General features: G+C 49.2%; 5 non-coding genes across 5 annotated transcripts; all 5 read right to left on the bottom strand.

Annotated features, from left to right (window-relative positions):
• Positions 1-6,168: 6,168 nt before the first annotated feature.
• Positions 6,169-6,240, bottom strand: Trnad-guc (transfer RNA aspartic acid (anticodon GUC)). Its single transcript has one exon. It is a non-coding gene; the product is annotated as a tRNA-Asp (tRNA).
• Positions 6,241-6,394: 154 nt separating this feature from the next.
• Trnad-guc (transfer RNA aspartic acid (anticodon GUC)) lies at positions 6,395-6,466 on the bottom strand. Its single transcript has one exon. It is a non-coding gene; the product is annotated as a tRNA-Asp (tRNA).
• A 5,585-nt stretch (positions 6,467-12,051) lies between these two features.
• Positions 12,052-12,123, bottom strand: Trnad-guc (transfer RNA aspartic acid (anticodon GUC)). The gene has a single exon. It is a non-coding gene; the product is annotated as a tRNA-Asp (tRNA).
• A 152-nt stretch (positions 12,124-12,275) lies between these two features.
• Trnad-guc (transfer RNA aspartic acid (anticodon GUC)) lies at positions 12,276-12,347 on the bottom strand. The gene has a single exon. It is a non-coding gene; the product is annotated as a tRNA-Asp (tRNA).
• A 785-nt stretch (positions 12,348-13,132) lies between these two features.
• Trnad-guc (transfer RNA aspartic acid (anticodon GUC)) lies at positions 13,133-13,204 on the bottom strand. The gene has a single exon. It is a non-coding gene; the product is annotated as a tRNA-Asp (tRNA).
• Positions 13,205-15,346: the final 2,142 nt, after the last annotated feature.

Genomic DNA, 15,346 nt, shown 5'->3' with positions numbered 1-15,346 from the left:
ACACCGCATCTTGTGAATGTTTGAGCTAATAGTTCTGCCTTTGATTCCAGAAGTTTGGTGCTCTCCAACAATTTCTTTAATGACCCCTTGAAGTCGCGCTGCGAGAACCTTCATAAAAATCTTGTAGTCAACATTGGTCAGCGATATGGGCCTATACGATGTCACCAGATTAAGTTTTTCCCTTCGTCCGTTTTAGGTATTAATATCGTATACGCTTTGCTAAAGGAGGGCGGCAGAGTTTTCCGTTCGTACGCCTCATTGAACAGCTCAGCTAACCCGGGGACAGTTCTGTTCTAAACGTCTTATACCACGCAGCGGTTAGGCCATCGGGTCCCGGTGACTTTCCGGAGTTCAGATGACCAATCGCGCGCTCCACTTCGCCTTCCGTTATTTTGCCTTCTAAAAACTTTTCTGTGTCGTCACTAAGCCGCGGCATGCGCTTAAGAAACTCTTCTTTAAAACCATGTACATTCGCTTTTCGAACTGCAAAAAGGGACTGATAATACGCAAAAAAAGCCCGTTCGATGGTTTCATTGTCGCTCGCGAGAGTCCCGTTGCAATAAACCTTATCGATGTGGTTTCGGCGTCCTTGCGCTTTTTCGAGACCGAGCGCCCTTTTAGCGGGCGTCTCCCCCGCGACAAGATCATTTGCTCGAGCGCGAACCCAGGCGCCTTGATAACGCTCTCTGTCATACTGTTCTAATTTTTCCTTGACACTGCGCAACTCGTCTTTACAAGTCCCAGGCTCCCGACTTTCTAGGGCTATCAGCTGCTGCAGTGTTTTCTTCAGACTTCTTCTTTATTTGCGCGTCGATTTTAGCGTGCTCGATCTGTCTAGCGCTTTCATTTTCACCTTCTGCTTTAAACACTCCCATTTCTCTGCTACAGTTTCCGTTTTTTCCATGAGCACTTCATTAATGGTGTCGTGCACTGCTTCTAAAAAAGGTTCGTCTTTTAATAACAATGCGTTCAGTTTCCATAAATCCCAGTTGAAAGCCTTACGCTGTTTCTTCATGCTTATGCGACACACAACCAAACAGTGATCTGAAAACGACACTGGCTCACCGAAAATCGTGACACATAGGCAAAATATCTAGGGATAGGTATATGCGGTCTAAACGCGCATGGCTATTGCCTTGAAATCGCGTGACCATCACTTCGCGATTTGCTACGACACATTCATGCACGTCATCCAAGTCATTTTTGTTTAATAATCTGCCTAGCACGTCACTGCTTTTGTCACGAACGCCAGTGCTATTGACTCTATCGCGAGCACTTAAAACACAGTTGAAATCCCCTAACAAAACCACCCTCTTATCACACTTTGTCCACTGAAACAAATTAGAAAAAAAACTGAGCACGCTCTTCTACACTATTCGGTGCGTATACGCATATTACTCTGAATTCAGTGGCACAATAAACAAAGTCACAATAAACAATTCTGCCTGGCTGGCATGAAAAGACACTTTGCACAAGAAGGCTTTGCAATTTTTTCATAAACAGAACACAACCCGCGGACGTTCCTATCGCGTGGCTTACAACCGCGTAATATCGGTCAGTGAAACGGCGCACCATGCTCCCGGTCTCCTCCTCTCCGTCTACCTTGGTTTCCTGGACGGCTAGGACGTCTATGTCTTGGTCTGTGAGCAACCGCAAGAGCTGACTTTGCCTACGCCTAGCCGCCAACCCTCTGACGTTAAGCGTAGCTATGCTGAATGGCGGAGTCAGTGCCATGGTGACTTATTCACTAAAGGAGTAGGCCCGGAGCATGGTGCTTACCTTTCACGACCAGCCCTCGGCTAGTCGCCTCCAGGACCATCCTGCTTCCCGCCGCTGTTGTCTTTCGCCTTGTCCGCCAGTCTCCTGTCGGTAGGGACTTTCGCCTTAGGTTTGATACTAAGCCGCCTCCCTTGCGGCGCCTTCGCAGGCGGCTCCTGGCTGTTGGTCGACGACGCCCCGTCCAGCTCCCCCGAGTCGCTGAGTGGACGCTTTAGCGTGGCGCTGGTCGCGCACATCTCGTCCTCGCTGTCCGCCGCCGTCTGTCCCTGACCCTCCGTCGTGTCGGCTGCCCCCACTGGAACCACGTTCCTCTCGACCCGCTTGGGCCTGACCGCTGACGGGGCGCTGGCCGGTATAGTCAGATGCTGGAGAGCCTCCGGATCCTTGGGTGTGTCCCCCGGCGCCGCCCCTCCAGTAGTCACAGGGACCACTGGGCTTCCGACCCCTTTGGCGGCGTCCTCTGCCTCGGCCGCGTCCATTATATGCTCCGCCATCGCCTCGTTCATCGCTGGCCCCGTTGCACTGGCGTAGGTTCTAACGCAGTCGGCTTCGACGTGTCCGAAGCGTTTGCAGCGTGAGCAACGGGGGACTTTGCACTCTCGGCGGACGTGTCCTGTGCCTTGGCAGCGCAAGCATTGCATCGGCCGACCTGGCACAACCAGCAAGGCCAGTTCTCCATCGATCCTGATCTGGTGTGGGAGGTCTTCGACCCTGACGCCGCTTTTCAGCTTCAGGAGGGCTGTTCCTGTGGTCGAACACTTGTCGGACATGCCCGGGACACGCCACCGCTCACGGCTCACCTCCACCACCTTGCCGAAAGCCGAAAGCGCCGTCCGTACTTCTTCGTCGCTCACCCCGTGAAGCAGCCAGTGTATTCGCAGCCGCACCTGCTGGTCCTGTGGGTCGACGACGACACAGCGCCGCCCCTTCACCTGCAGCTCCTTCAAGGCGAGCAAGGCGTTTCGTGGGAGCGGCATCATTGAATGTCACCGCCCACACGTGGTTAACCTGGTACGCACCGAGGCTTACCACATCCGGCAGCAGGCCCGTTGGCGTCAATGCGTCCCTGAAATCTTCGACCTTGTATGGCCTCGCTCGTACATCGCCGTGTAAAAACACGGTGTTGATAAGTCGTCCTTTTGGCAGTTGCGGCAAAACAAACTGGTATTCGTCTTCCCCGTTCCTGTTTCCGCGGCTAAGACTGGCCGCTATCGCCGCTCCGCCGGAGCCCATGACCCTGCGATCCGTTCAGCACGGCTGCCGGAAGCAGAACGACTGGCCACTATACTAACAAGGTGATCCTGCCGGTGGATACAGAGACTGTCACGTTCCGATCAGGTGTGCAAAATGCTGCGCTCAATGTCAGCAGCTTCGGAGGTAGACAAGGAGAGGAAAGTGATAACAGGAAGCGCAGCATAATAGGTGAGTAAAGAAAGGAAAAAAAAATTGGCCGCGTATCTGCGTGCTTCGCTGCAAATGTCGTTTAAAGACGATAGAAGAGGCGCTGCGTGAGATATGGACGCCATCTGGCAATACGTCGGGAAACAGGAGTGCCGTGTTGCGGGCTGGTAGTCCCGGCGCAGCGGCAGGCGAAGACCGGCGGTGACCAACGCGACCGGTGGGGACGCCGGCCAGCCCGAACACGCTGTTTGGCGCGATGCGCCGAAGGAGAAGAAACGTACGCACTCAACGAGTACTCTCCACAAACTCTCTTACTTACACGTCGCCTGGGTAAAACAGGAATGCCAGAGCGGCGCCCCCTGTCATTCGTACAATGCAATACTGAACCGAAACCGAAACACAACACGAGCTTGTGCAGAGGGCACGGAGGAAGACAAGTTTCAGCGCAGTCGCATTTTCAGCGCACCTTAAGAAACTAGGGTTGTAACATTGTAGGGCGAGTAGGGCCAGAAGGACCGTCACGACGAAAACCTGCCTCCTCAGTCGTATTCGCCTGGAACGTTGGTGTGGCTTCGTGTTCCCTCCTCCGCTCCTGGCCTTTCCACAAAGCTACTGCCTAAGTACGAAGGCCCCTACCGCGTCTTACGTCAAGCATCCCCAGTTAACTATATGATTGAGCCTGTTCAATCATCTACGGACCGCCGTCGTCGCGGCCGCGAGACTGTTCACGTCGATCGACTGAAGCCGCATTATGACCGACCAGTTGTACCTGTTCCTTAGGTCGCCAGGATGGCTCCTTTTCCGCGGGGGAGTGATTTGTAACATGGTAGGGCGCAGACAAGAACGCCTGCGAAAGAAGAAGAACGAAGACGGTTGTTGTTGGCGTTCGCGCTTGCTCGGCTTGGACCGCTGATCGCTTCAGCTGTGGCAATCTTTTAATAAACGCGTTACTGTCTCAACGTTAAACGCAACCATCAAGGTCTTTAAAATTGCGTATCTATGTATTTTCTGTTAAAGGAACACACCACTTAATACTTACCTAATGATGTTATGCATCAGATATGCGTAATATTTACTCTTTGATCGACAACGTTCACAAGTATGAACAGCAGTACCAGTTCAAGATGGGTGGGCGGTAAGCAAGTTGTTCAACTTTGACCGGTTGGCTGAAACGGGTGACGTGCCGACAAACAGAAAGACAGACAGACCAAAATTTCTGCGTTTAAGTTCCCCAAGAAAGACTATCGTCTTTAAAAGAACGCTCCCCGTCGGGAATCGAACCCCGGTCTCCCGCGTGACAGGCGGGAATACTGGCCGCTATAGACCAGAACACAGCGAATTCCATGCGCATCGCCATATTTGCATCGCGCGTCGCGCCACCTATCGCACACGCGACGAAACAACACGCGCGGGCTGCTACGCCAGCAGACGCTACACAGAGCAAACGTGAAACTTCCGAAACTCAGCCCGTCGGAGAGCGTGTTTCGCGTCTTTTCTAGCCTGGACATTTTCGCTGATTTTATTGAAACACCAAGAACATCTTCCTCATGCGAGTCCACAATGTATACAGTACGTGCTGAGTGGGCTGCGGAAGCAACCTCGTCAGATACGTACGCTGTTACATTTGTAAAAAAAAACGTTCTCGCTGTAGTAGGCGTGAATCGTAATTGCAGTGCAGCTCGCAAAAGAGTGAAACGATGTTTTGTTGCCCCATATTACAAGTTGTGCACAAAGTTTTGTGAAAGCTCATCATTTCATCATGCATCGCGTAATAATTAGAGCACGCTTTACGGGTAGTGTCGCGGAACGTAATTTTTGTTTCACGGGCGCTCTTACAATAATGCGTCTTGCTCACAAAAGCGTGCTATCAGGGAGTATAACCTGAAGTATCGTTCAGCGATCCCTTTTGAAAGCTACCCGCGCTATTTTATTCTTGTAACGATGGTGCTTTACAAGCGAAACTGTGCTACTCTTAGTTAAGCCGGTTAGCTACGCCTGCGGCGTAAAGGACACTGGCGCGAGTACTGTTTACTTACGTGCCAATATATGTATTATGTGCAGCTGGATGCCTCGTGTCCAAATAAATTTGGGGGCATCAAACACTGAAATGAAAGCACGAAATTCTGGCCAGCTGTTGAGGAGCACCGTGCCATTTTTTGAAGACGAAATCTCGAAGGCGTGGATGCCATCAAAAGCACTAAAGCTTAATACTGCGTTGAAAGTGGCAAAGCATGCTGATTGCTTGTGCTTGAAAGCACTACCTTGCACTAGATTTTCGTCAAAGGAAACGCTCAAAGGTATGGAGTGCACCCCCACACAAAGCTCACGCCTGCCTTCAACCCAGCTGTGTGTCAGGCAAATTAGGTTCGCAAAATAAAATAGGTGGGCATCACACTGCAGAATACACGCTGTTAGTGTACTTACTCGCGCATTTTCACTCGGCTCCTAGTTTTTTTTTTTTTGCTTGAATTACAGTTATCCACTCGCGGCGAAGCTGAAAACACCGCACCGGCACTATTTCCGTGGCGCGTCGTAATCGTCGCAGAAACGCTAATATCCTCTTGTTGCGCAGCTTGTTTTGGCATCCGAAGACGACGCAGTAGTGCCCAGACGAGCTCTTATACGCTGAAGCGGCGTGAACGGGTACTTTTTCGCACTTTAAAGCCTCAGAACTGCAGCGTGCCCTGTTTACTTGGTGCAGCCTATAGTGTACTAGCCCGCACGCGCCTTGGCAGCCCCGGTCACCCCGGCGTCTGGGTGCGAGAGTATCCGCTCGGCTCGCCAGCAGCCTGGGTGCAAGACAAGCGTGCTCTGGTGTATACTAACGAGGAGATGCGCCGGTGGATACAGAGACTGTCACGTTGCAATCAGGTGTGCAATATGCTGCGCTCAACGTCAGCAGCTTCGGAGGTAGACAAGGAGAGGAAAGTGATAACAGGCAGCGCAGCATAATGGGTGAGTAAAGAAAGGAAAAAAAAAAAAAGAACGCTCCCCGTCGGGGAATCGAACCCCGGTCTCCCGCGTGACAGGCGGGGATACTGGCCACTATACTAACGAGGAGATGCGACGGTGTATACAGAGACTGTCACGTTGCGATCAGGTGTGCAAAATGCTGCGCTCAACGTCAGCAGCTTCGGAGGTAGACAAGGAGAGGAAAGTGATAACAGGAAGCGCAGCATAATAGGTGAGTAAAGAAAGGAAAAAAAAAATAACGCTCCCCGTCGGGGAATCGAACCCCGGTCTCCCGCGTGACAGGCGGGGATACTGGCCACTATACTAACGAGGATTTTTTTTTATTTATTTAAAACCTGTTCGTAGCGATACAGACATTGGACAGCACAGACACCATCGGCCCCAGCCGAAAAATCAACATGTGCAATCCGCGATTGTATCTTGTTGATGAATTATGTTAATAGTATTTCATTGTAGCCAATTGTTCAAAGGCAGGTAACCACTCTGGTGGTTCACTAAGAGTTTTGTACACTTCTCGAATAAAGAGAACATTTTGTTTAAAGTATTCACTAGCAGGCCTTATATCTACATCTTCATTTCGCACAGCCATTCGTGTTTTCCACACGCTGTGCATACAAAGTAGCATCACCATGTCATAGGGCACACCTCCTGTTTCTTCAAATGGTAAAAACCGGATACCGAATGGTGTTAGTGGGAACTCTTTTTTAAAAGTCCTTTGTAGAATATCCCAAAGGAAGACGGAGTCCCAGCAATCCAAGAAAATATGCTCAATGGTTTCAGGTTTTTTGCAAATGTAGCAGTTTACACACCAAGGTAGAAATATTCCCTTCTCTTTTAGCCATGGCTTGACAGGAAGCGTGCCCGTGTGTAGCATAAAGAAAAACGTCTTTGTGGTAGCCCTCACTGGCATTCTTCTAACCCGTTTTAAAACATTCTTTTCATTCCCGAGTACATATATCGCCCGGTATCTTGGAACAGGACACATAACATGCACCAAATCTCTGCACAATCGCTTTTTCGTGACAGCGCTCAAATATTCTAACGAAAAGTGTGCTCTCAGGAACCGATAAGCACTTAATGTCTCATACCAAAACCCTTTCACTGACACTTTTGGTGCTGGGCTTGACGAAACTAGAAAATCTGTCATTGCGTCACTCAGTTGCGTCTGGATGACACATCGCAAGAAACCATTACTTTCATCACGCAGGAACATGAATCTAGCCACTATCTGCTTGAAAAACAAGTTTTGTAATCCCAGTCCCCCTTTTTTCACCGAATGAAACAAATTCAAACGACTTGTACGCTCCCATTTAGAACCCCACACGAAAACCGCAAAAATTCTGTGCATCTTCTGCACACTCATTCGGGACATACATAATACATGTAACATGTAAAACACTTTGGCGACAAGAAACACATTACACACTGCCGATTTCGCAAATATTGAGAGGCTCCTGCCTCCCCACCTGGTTGTTTGCGCCTGAACCCGTTCAGCTTGTTCTGTCCACTGCGTATTCCCATCTTGGTAATGTTGTAAAGGCACGCCGAGGTAACTGGTCGGGGTGTCGGTGAACGCTATGCTTTCGAAAACTGTCCGCCTACTACTCCACTGGCCATGCCAGAAGCCTAAGCTTTTTTGCCAGTTTATGGCACTACCAGTGCTGCTACAGAATTGTCTAGCATCTTTAATTGCCTCCCGAATGCTCTCTTGGTCTGTACAGAACAGTGCAATATCGTCTGCGTACGCTAGTATTTTTACCTCTTGGTTTATTAGACGATAGCCACGGATATTTTGGTTTTCACGTATCTTTAGACAGAAAGGCTCAAGAAAAATAGCAAAGAGCAACGGCGACAGGGGACATCCTTGACGCACTCCTGAAAGCACCGGTATGTTGTCACTCAGTCGTTTATTTATTATCAGTTGAGCAGAGCATTTTTCATAAGCCATGGCGACACCGTCGTGAATGATTCCACCTACATTGATGTATTCTAACGTGGCCATAAGAATGCTGTGAGCAACTCTGTCGAAAGCTTTTTCCAAATCGAGCTGGACCATTGCAACGCACCCGAGGCTCGAGTCGCAACACTCCAGTATACTTCTAGCGACGTGAATATTAGTGAATATTGTTCGCTTCTTATTCCGCAAGTTTGATGAGGACCAACTATTGTGTTAATAACAGACTGTAGTCTTTTCCCTAGTACCTTCATGTATATTTTATAATCCACATTCGTGAGACTTATAGGTCTATATCCCTTTACTGACTGTAGCTTGATTGGGTCATTTGTTTTAGGTATTAGCACAACGTGACTTCTTCTAAATGAGGGTGGTAGCTGTTTAAGTTCGTATGCTTCTGCTATAACACTGTGAAGTATTTCTGCAACTTCCATCTTAAACGTTTTGTAGAAGAGCGCTCCCAGCCCATCAGGTCCTGGCGACTTTCCGCTGCCAAGGGTTTCTATAGCGTGTAAAATTTCAGTGACTGAGATGGGCCTTTCGAGCCCCTCTTTCACTTCATCTACCTTTGGCAGGAGCGCCAGAAAGGTATCTACGAACTCTTCCGATACTTTGACCTGTCTGCTTAACAGTGTCCGGTAATGCTCAACAAAGGCTGTCTCTATTGTACTTTGGTCTGCCGACAAAGCGTCGTTGTACCAGATTTCTTTAATACGGTTACTTGAGGCGTAACCTTTCTCTTCACTGAGCGCGCGTTTTGTTGGCGCTTCCCCTTGCCATAGTCGCTCCGTTCGTGCCCTTATCACTGCGCCTTGATAACGCTCCGCATCCATCGCTTCAAGTTCGCTTTTGATCGTTTTTATTTCTGTACTAAATAATCCCGGTACAGTGCACTCGGCGTTTTGAAAGTAACCTAGCATGTTTTGTAATTCTTTTTCCCTTTGTTTTGCTTTGCGGCGTATCACCGTCGTCCTCTCGATCGCAAGTAGTTTTACTTCGTTTTTAAAATTCTCCCCATGTCTCCGCTATGTTTGACACAGCCTCCTTTCTTACAGTTTGGATTTTTTCCATTATAGCTCACACGAAGCATTCGTCTTTAAAGATGTTATCATTCATTTTCCAGAGTTCCCAGTTAAACTTCGAGCCGCTGTATTTTTTCCCGACCGTACACACCACTATGCTGTGGTCACTAAAGCTCACATGTTTCACTGCGTAGTTCGTGAGCCTTGGCACAAGACCCGCTGACATGTATATCCGGTCTAGCCTAGCATGGCTCTCCCCTTGGAAGTGAGTGTAAAATACTTCATTTCCACTTAAGATGTTTCCGACATCGGCTAACTCAAAATTCGACACGATTTCATGAAGTCTGATTGCACTCGTATCTCTACCTCTCGTATTCTGTACACGGTCTTCAGGCATACAAACACAATTAAAATCTCCTAGGAGAACCACATTTCTGTCAGGTGTCAAAAGGTTGGCCACATAATCAAAAAATGCAGTTCTTTCATGTAGGATGTTTGGAGCATACACACATATTATTCGCCAACATACATCATGTAAAGCAAAATCACACAGTACAAATCGTCCATCCTGGGTTGTTAACACACTTTGTTCAACGATACCGACAGAATTACGCAGCATTAATAAACACCCTCCTGACTTGCCCACCGCATGACATACGCAAACATTGTACCGTGATTTAAACATATCCAACCATTTTCGTTGTTTGCTCTTCACTTTCAATCTTTGTTTCTTAGGACAGCAAGAATGTCTATGTCGTTTTCCATCAACAGGCGATTTAGTTGCACTTGTCGCCGCCTGGACGTTAACCCTCGAACATTAAACGTGGCAATACGAAGTGCTACATTATTATTACTGGCCATGAAAACAGAAGAGAAAGCTCAAAGTACACTCGCACAACGAATTATACTGCAAACAAACTTACATCGTTCTGCTCTCCCTTCATGTTTGACGCATAGTTTGTAGGCCCACCAGTTCCGTTGCAAACTAGCACTAGGGTCAGGAAGTTCCGCACGAAGGACCGTCCACAGCCATAGACCACTCCAGACAGCGACCCCGCTACTGCGGGGCAGCCAACGGCGAATTCCGCTTGTCAGGCGGAATGTTCGGTTTTGGTTTCAGGGTTGCGCGTCTGAGAAGGGTAGCTTTCGGAGGAGGACCCTCGCAGCTACCGTCATCACCTTCACGTCCATCTCCTCCCTCTGACGGGTCCCTGGGCCTCTTTGAGCTCGCACCGGTTAAATCCATGCCCTCAACAGGCTCTTCAGCAGCGTCTACTCCAGGGGAGCTTCGAGGAGCCTCCCCGTTAGTAGCCACCGCATTTGGACGTACCATGGACGCCTCCGCTCCCGGTACGTCTTCACCTTTGTTATCTTGACTCTCGTCCTTTCTTCCGCTGGGCTGACATTCTCCACTAGCCTTCAGATCGGACCTCACCTGCAAAGCAGGCGAGTCGCTGCTCCCTCCAGAAGTTGCTTCCGCGTCGGCCTGGTCCATCATGTGTTCCTCCAAGGCTTCACCCCTGCCAGATCCGGTCACGTTGGCATAGCTCCTCACGCACTGAGTCTCGTCGTGGCCCTAACGACGACAGAGCGCACAGCGTGGCACACGGCACTCGCGCCGGATATGGCCGGTGCCGTGGCACCGGAGGCAGAGCGGGGCTCTGCCAGGCACGAACACGAGCGCATGGTCTTCCCCCTACTCGTAGCTGATTGTGGTATGTCTTCAGTGGTCATGCCAGCTTTCAAGCGCAGCGACACCAGCCTAGTGTGAGAGCCTTTGTCCCCGCATCCTGGAACATGCCACTTCTCCCTGCATATCTCAGTCACGGTGCCGTATGGCGCTAAAACTGTTCGAACGTCCTCGTCGGGCGTCGTGTGAAGCAACCAGTACATCTTCATCCTAATGTCCTGGTGACAGGGGTCAATAGCGACGCACCGGTGGTCCTTAACGCTGAGCGTTTTCGCCGACAAAAGCTTCTTTTTCCCTCTTCGTCCTTAAAAGTTATTGCCCAAACGTGGTTCATCTGATACGCCCCTAGGGCCGTCACCTCCGGCATCAGCTTGAGACGATCGAGCGCATCGCGAAAATGCTCAACTCGGTAGGGGCGGGCTTTTAAATCACCATGCAAAAACACAGTATTGCAGACAGTTGTACCTGATGGAAGCTGGGGCAAAACGAGCTGATTATTCTGTGTCGACGTTCCCATAAGCCTGATACCGCGACTCGGCTGGGCCACTGAAACCGCCCCTTTCGAGGAGCACAACATTCCGCGTCCGTTCACTACGGTGGCCGGAAGTGGAATCTCTATACTAACGAGGAGATGCGCCGGTGGATACAGAGACTGTCACGTTGCGATCAGGTGTGCAATATGCTGCGCTCAACGTCAGCAGCTTCGGAGGTAGACAAGGAGAGGAAAGTGATAACAGGAAGCGCAGCATAATAGGTGAGTAAACAAAGGAAAAAAAAAGAACGCTCCCCATCGGGGAATCCAACCCCGGTCTCCCGCGTGACAGGCGGGGATACTGGCCACTATACTAACGAGGAGATGCGCCGGTGGATACGGAGACTGTCACGTTGCGATCAGGTGTGCAAATTGCTGCGCTCAACGTCAGCAGCTTCGGAGGTAGACAAGGAGAGGAAAGTGATAACAGGAAGCGCAGCATAATAGGTGAGTAAACAAAGGAAAAAAAAGAACGCTCCCCGTCGGGGAATCCAACCCCGGTCTCCCGCGTGACAGGCGGGGATACTGGCCACTATACTAACGAGGAGATGCGCCGGTGGATACGGAGACTGTCACGTTGCGATCAGGTGTGCAAAATGCTGCGCTCAACGTCAGCAGCTTCGGAGGTAGACAAGGAGAGGAAAGTGATAACAGGAAGCGCAGCATAATAGGTGAGTAAACAAAGGAAAAAAAAAGAACGCTCCCCGTCGGGGAATCGAACCCCGGTCTCCCGCGTGACAGGCGGGGATACTGGCCACTATACTAACGAGGAGATGCGCCGGTGGATACAGAGACTGTCACGTTGCGATCAGGTGTGCAAAATGCTGCGCTCAACGTCAGCAGCTTCGGAGGTAGACAAGGAGAGGAAAGTGATAACAGGAAGCGCAGCATAATAGGTGAGTAAACAAAGGAAAAAAAAGAACGCTCCCCGTCGGGGAATCGAACCCCGGTCTCCCGCGTGACAGGCGGGGATACTGGCCACTATACTAACGAGGAGATGCGCCGGTGGATACAGAGACTGTCACGTTGCGATCAGGTGTGCAAAATGCTGCTCAACTGCGCTCGGAGGTAGACAAGGAGAGGAAAGTGTAACAGGAAGCGCAGCATAATAGGTGAGTAAAGAAAGGAAAAAAAGAACGCTCCCCGCGGGGAAGAACCCCTTCCCGCGTGACAGGCGGGGTACTGGCCACTATACAAGGAGATGCGCCGGTGGAAAGTGTCACGTTGCGAAGGTGTGCTAAACGCTGCGCTCAAGCGCAGCTTCATAGACAAGGAGAGGAAAGTGATAACAGGAAGCAGCATAATAGGAGTAAACAAAGGAAAAAAAAGAACGCTCCCGTCGGGGAATCGAACCCGGTCTCCCGCGTGACAGGCGGGGATACTGGCCACTATACTAACGAGGAGGATGCGCCGGTGGATACAGAGACTGTCACGTTGCGATCAGGTGTGCAAAATGCTGCGCTCAACGTGAGCAGCTTCGGAGGTAGACAAGGAGAGGAAAGTGATAACAGGAAGCGCAGCATAATAGGTGAGTAAAGAAAGGAAAAAAAAGAACGCTCCCCGTCGGGGAATCGAACCCCGGTCTCCCGCGTGACAGGCGGGGTTACTGGCCACTATACTAACGGAGGAGATGCGCCGGTGGATACAGAGACTGTCACGTTGCGATCAGGTGTGCAAAATGCTGCGCTCATCGTCAGCAGCTTCGTAGGTAGACAAGGAGAGGAAAGTGATAAAAGAAAGCGCAGCATAATAGGTGAGTAAACAAAGGAAAAAAAAGAACGCTCCCCGTCGGGGAATCGAACCCCGGTCTCCCGCGTGACAGGCGGGGATACTGGCCACTATACTAACGAGGATTTTTTTTTTTTATTCAGAACGAGGTACATCGTGTAACACACAAAAAAAAGACAGGTGTAGTTTGACAAGAAGTATTTAACAAGCAATTAAAAACCGCCAATCACACTTTGTTTGGCATAAATTGTTTAAAAGCGCTTTAGTGCTACAAGTTCATTCAGTACAGGGAGCCATTCCGGCTGTTCTTCTCGTGCATTGTATGCATCTCTTATGTAAGCTATACTTTCAATGAAGTATTCTCTGACAGAACGGGCATTCGCGTCAACATGCCGAAATGCCATGCATGATTTCCAAATAGCGTGCATACTTAACAGCATAAACATGTCGTGCCACTGTCACTGTGAACCGGTAGGAAACGGATTCCATGGGTGTCAAAGGTAAGTCTTTTTTTAAAGTTCGTTGTAGGATGTCCCAATGAAACGTAGCATCCAAACAGTCCAAAAAAATGTGATCGACACTCTCTGGTTTGCGGCATAGGAGACAATTAACAGACCAGGGAACAAATAAGCCCCTTTCCTGCAGCCATGGTTTTACGGGAAGTGTACCAGTGTGTAGCTGAAAGAAAAAGGTCTTTGCTGATGGCCGTACCACCATTATTTTAACCCTTTTAAGAACGTCTTTTCCCTGGCCTTTTTCATACATCGCACGATACATCGGCACAGGCAGCATTACATCAATAAGGTCTTTATATAATTGTCTTTTGTCACCACACCAAGGTACTGTAAAGAAAAACGTACTTTAGTATGTAAAAGCCGAAACAGCTTCGTTGAGATAACCATGAATGCCGCTACGCCCAGCACAACAAGTGGATACAACAAATTCGGGTAGAACAGCATAATCTAACTTGTAGCATAGTATGTAAGAAAGGATGGCTCTGATCTCGCAGAAACATAAACCTGGAAACAATCTGCCTTAGAAATAAGTGGGCTAATCCCAACCCACCGGCTTTCACTGACCGGAAAAGATTTGTACGGCTCGTGCGTTCCCACGTGGAGGCCCAAACAAAAGTGGCAAAAATTCTGTGTATCTTCTGTACATTGAGCGGTTCATGCACAGCACCTGAAGTACATACCAAATTTTGGCTGCTAAGAATAAGTTGCAAACTGTTGACCTCGCGAATATTGATAGGTTTTTCCTCCCCACTTGTTCGCTTTCTCCCTTAATTTTTCTGTCTCGTCGTTCCAGTATTCACGGGATCATTATATTTCTGCAGTGGCACACCGAGGTACTTCGTCGGCACGGAGCTCCACTTAACCTTTTCGAAAAATTCAGGCTTTCGTCCCAGGTACCATGCCAAAAAGCTGCACTCTTATCCCAGTTTAAGGCACTGCCTGACCACTTGCAGTACTTGTCTGCTACACTGACTGCTTCACTAATACTCCTCTGTCTTTACCAAAACAGCGATGTCATCTGCGTAGGACAGTACTTTGACCTCAGCCGTCATTAACCTAAAACATGTATCTTGTCGCTATTGATTATGCTCAAACAAAAGGGCTCCAAGTAGATAGCAAATAACAAGGGGGAAATCGGGCAACCCTGACGGGCACTCCTTGCAATTTGAAAGTTTGCAGTGACTTCCTTGTTAATTACGATGCTAGCAAAACAATTCCTATACGACATCTTCCCCCTTCTAAAATAACATCTCCTACATTACATGTTTCAATATTGAAAAAAGTACATCATGCATAACACGGTCAAAAGCCTTTTCCAAGTCCAGTTGCAACATGCTACTTGGCTGTCCCATGCATCGCAACACTCAAGTATGCTCCTCGCAGTGTGGATATTGGTTCCTATTGTTCGGCCCTTAATTCGCATGTTTTGGTGCGGTCCTACGATTTACCGTATTACGCTTTGCAGTCTCTTGGCGAGTACTTCATAAAACCTTATAATCAGTGTTAGTGAGGCTTATGGGACGATAAGCACTCACTGACAAGAGCTTCACTGGATCTTCACTTTTGGGTATGAGTACAATATGTGACTTCGAAAGGACGGCGGCATTTCCTTTACCTCGTAAGCCTCCGCTACGAGGCGTAACAGGAGTTCCGACAGCTCATCTTTGAATGCTTTGCAAAAAGCTGTGCCTAGTCCATCCGGGCCGGGCGTTTCCTTCACTAATTAATTTAATGGCCCTTTCAATTCCCCAA

The sequence above is a fragment of the Rhipicephalus sanguineus genome, chromosome 2 (genome assembly GCF_013339695.2).
Source record: "Rhipicephalus sanguineus isolate Rsan-2018 chromosome 2, BIME_Rsan_1.4, whole genome shotgun sequence".
NCBI classification, from domain to species: Eukaryota; Metazoa; Arthropoda; class Arachnida; order Ixodida; family Ixodidae; genus Rhipicephalus; species Rhipicephalus sanguineus.
Note: the sequence above shows the minus strand (reverse complement) of the source record. Positions and strands in the feature narration are given on the sequence as shown.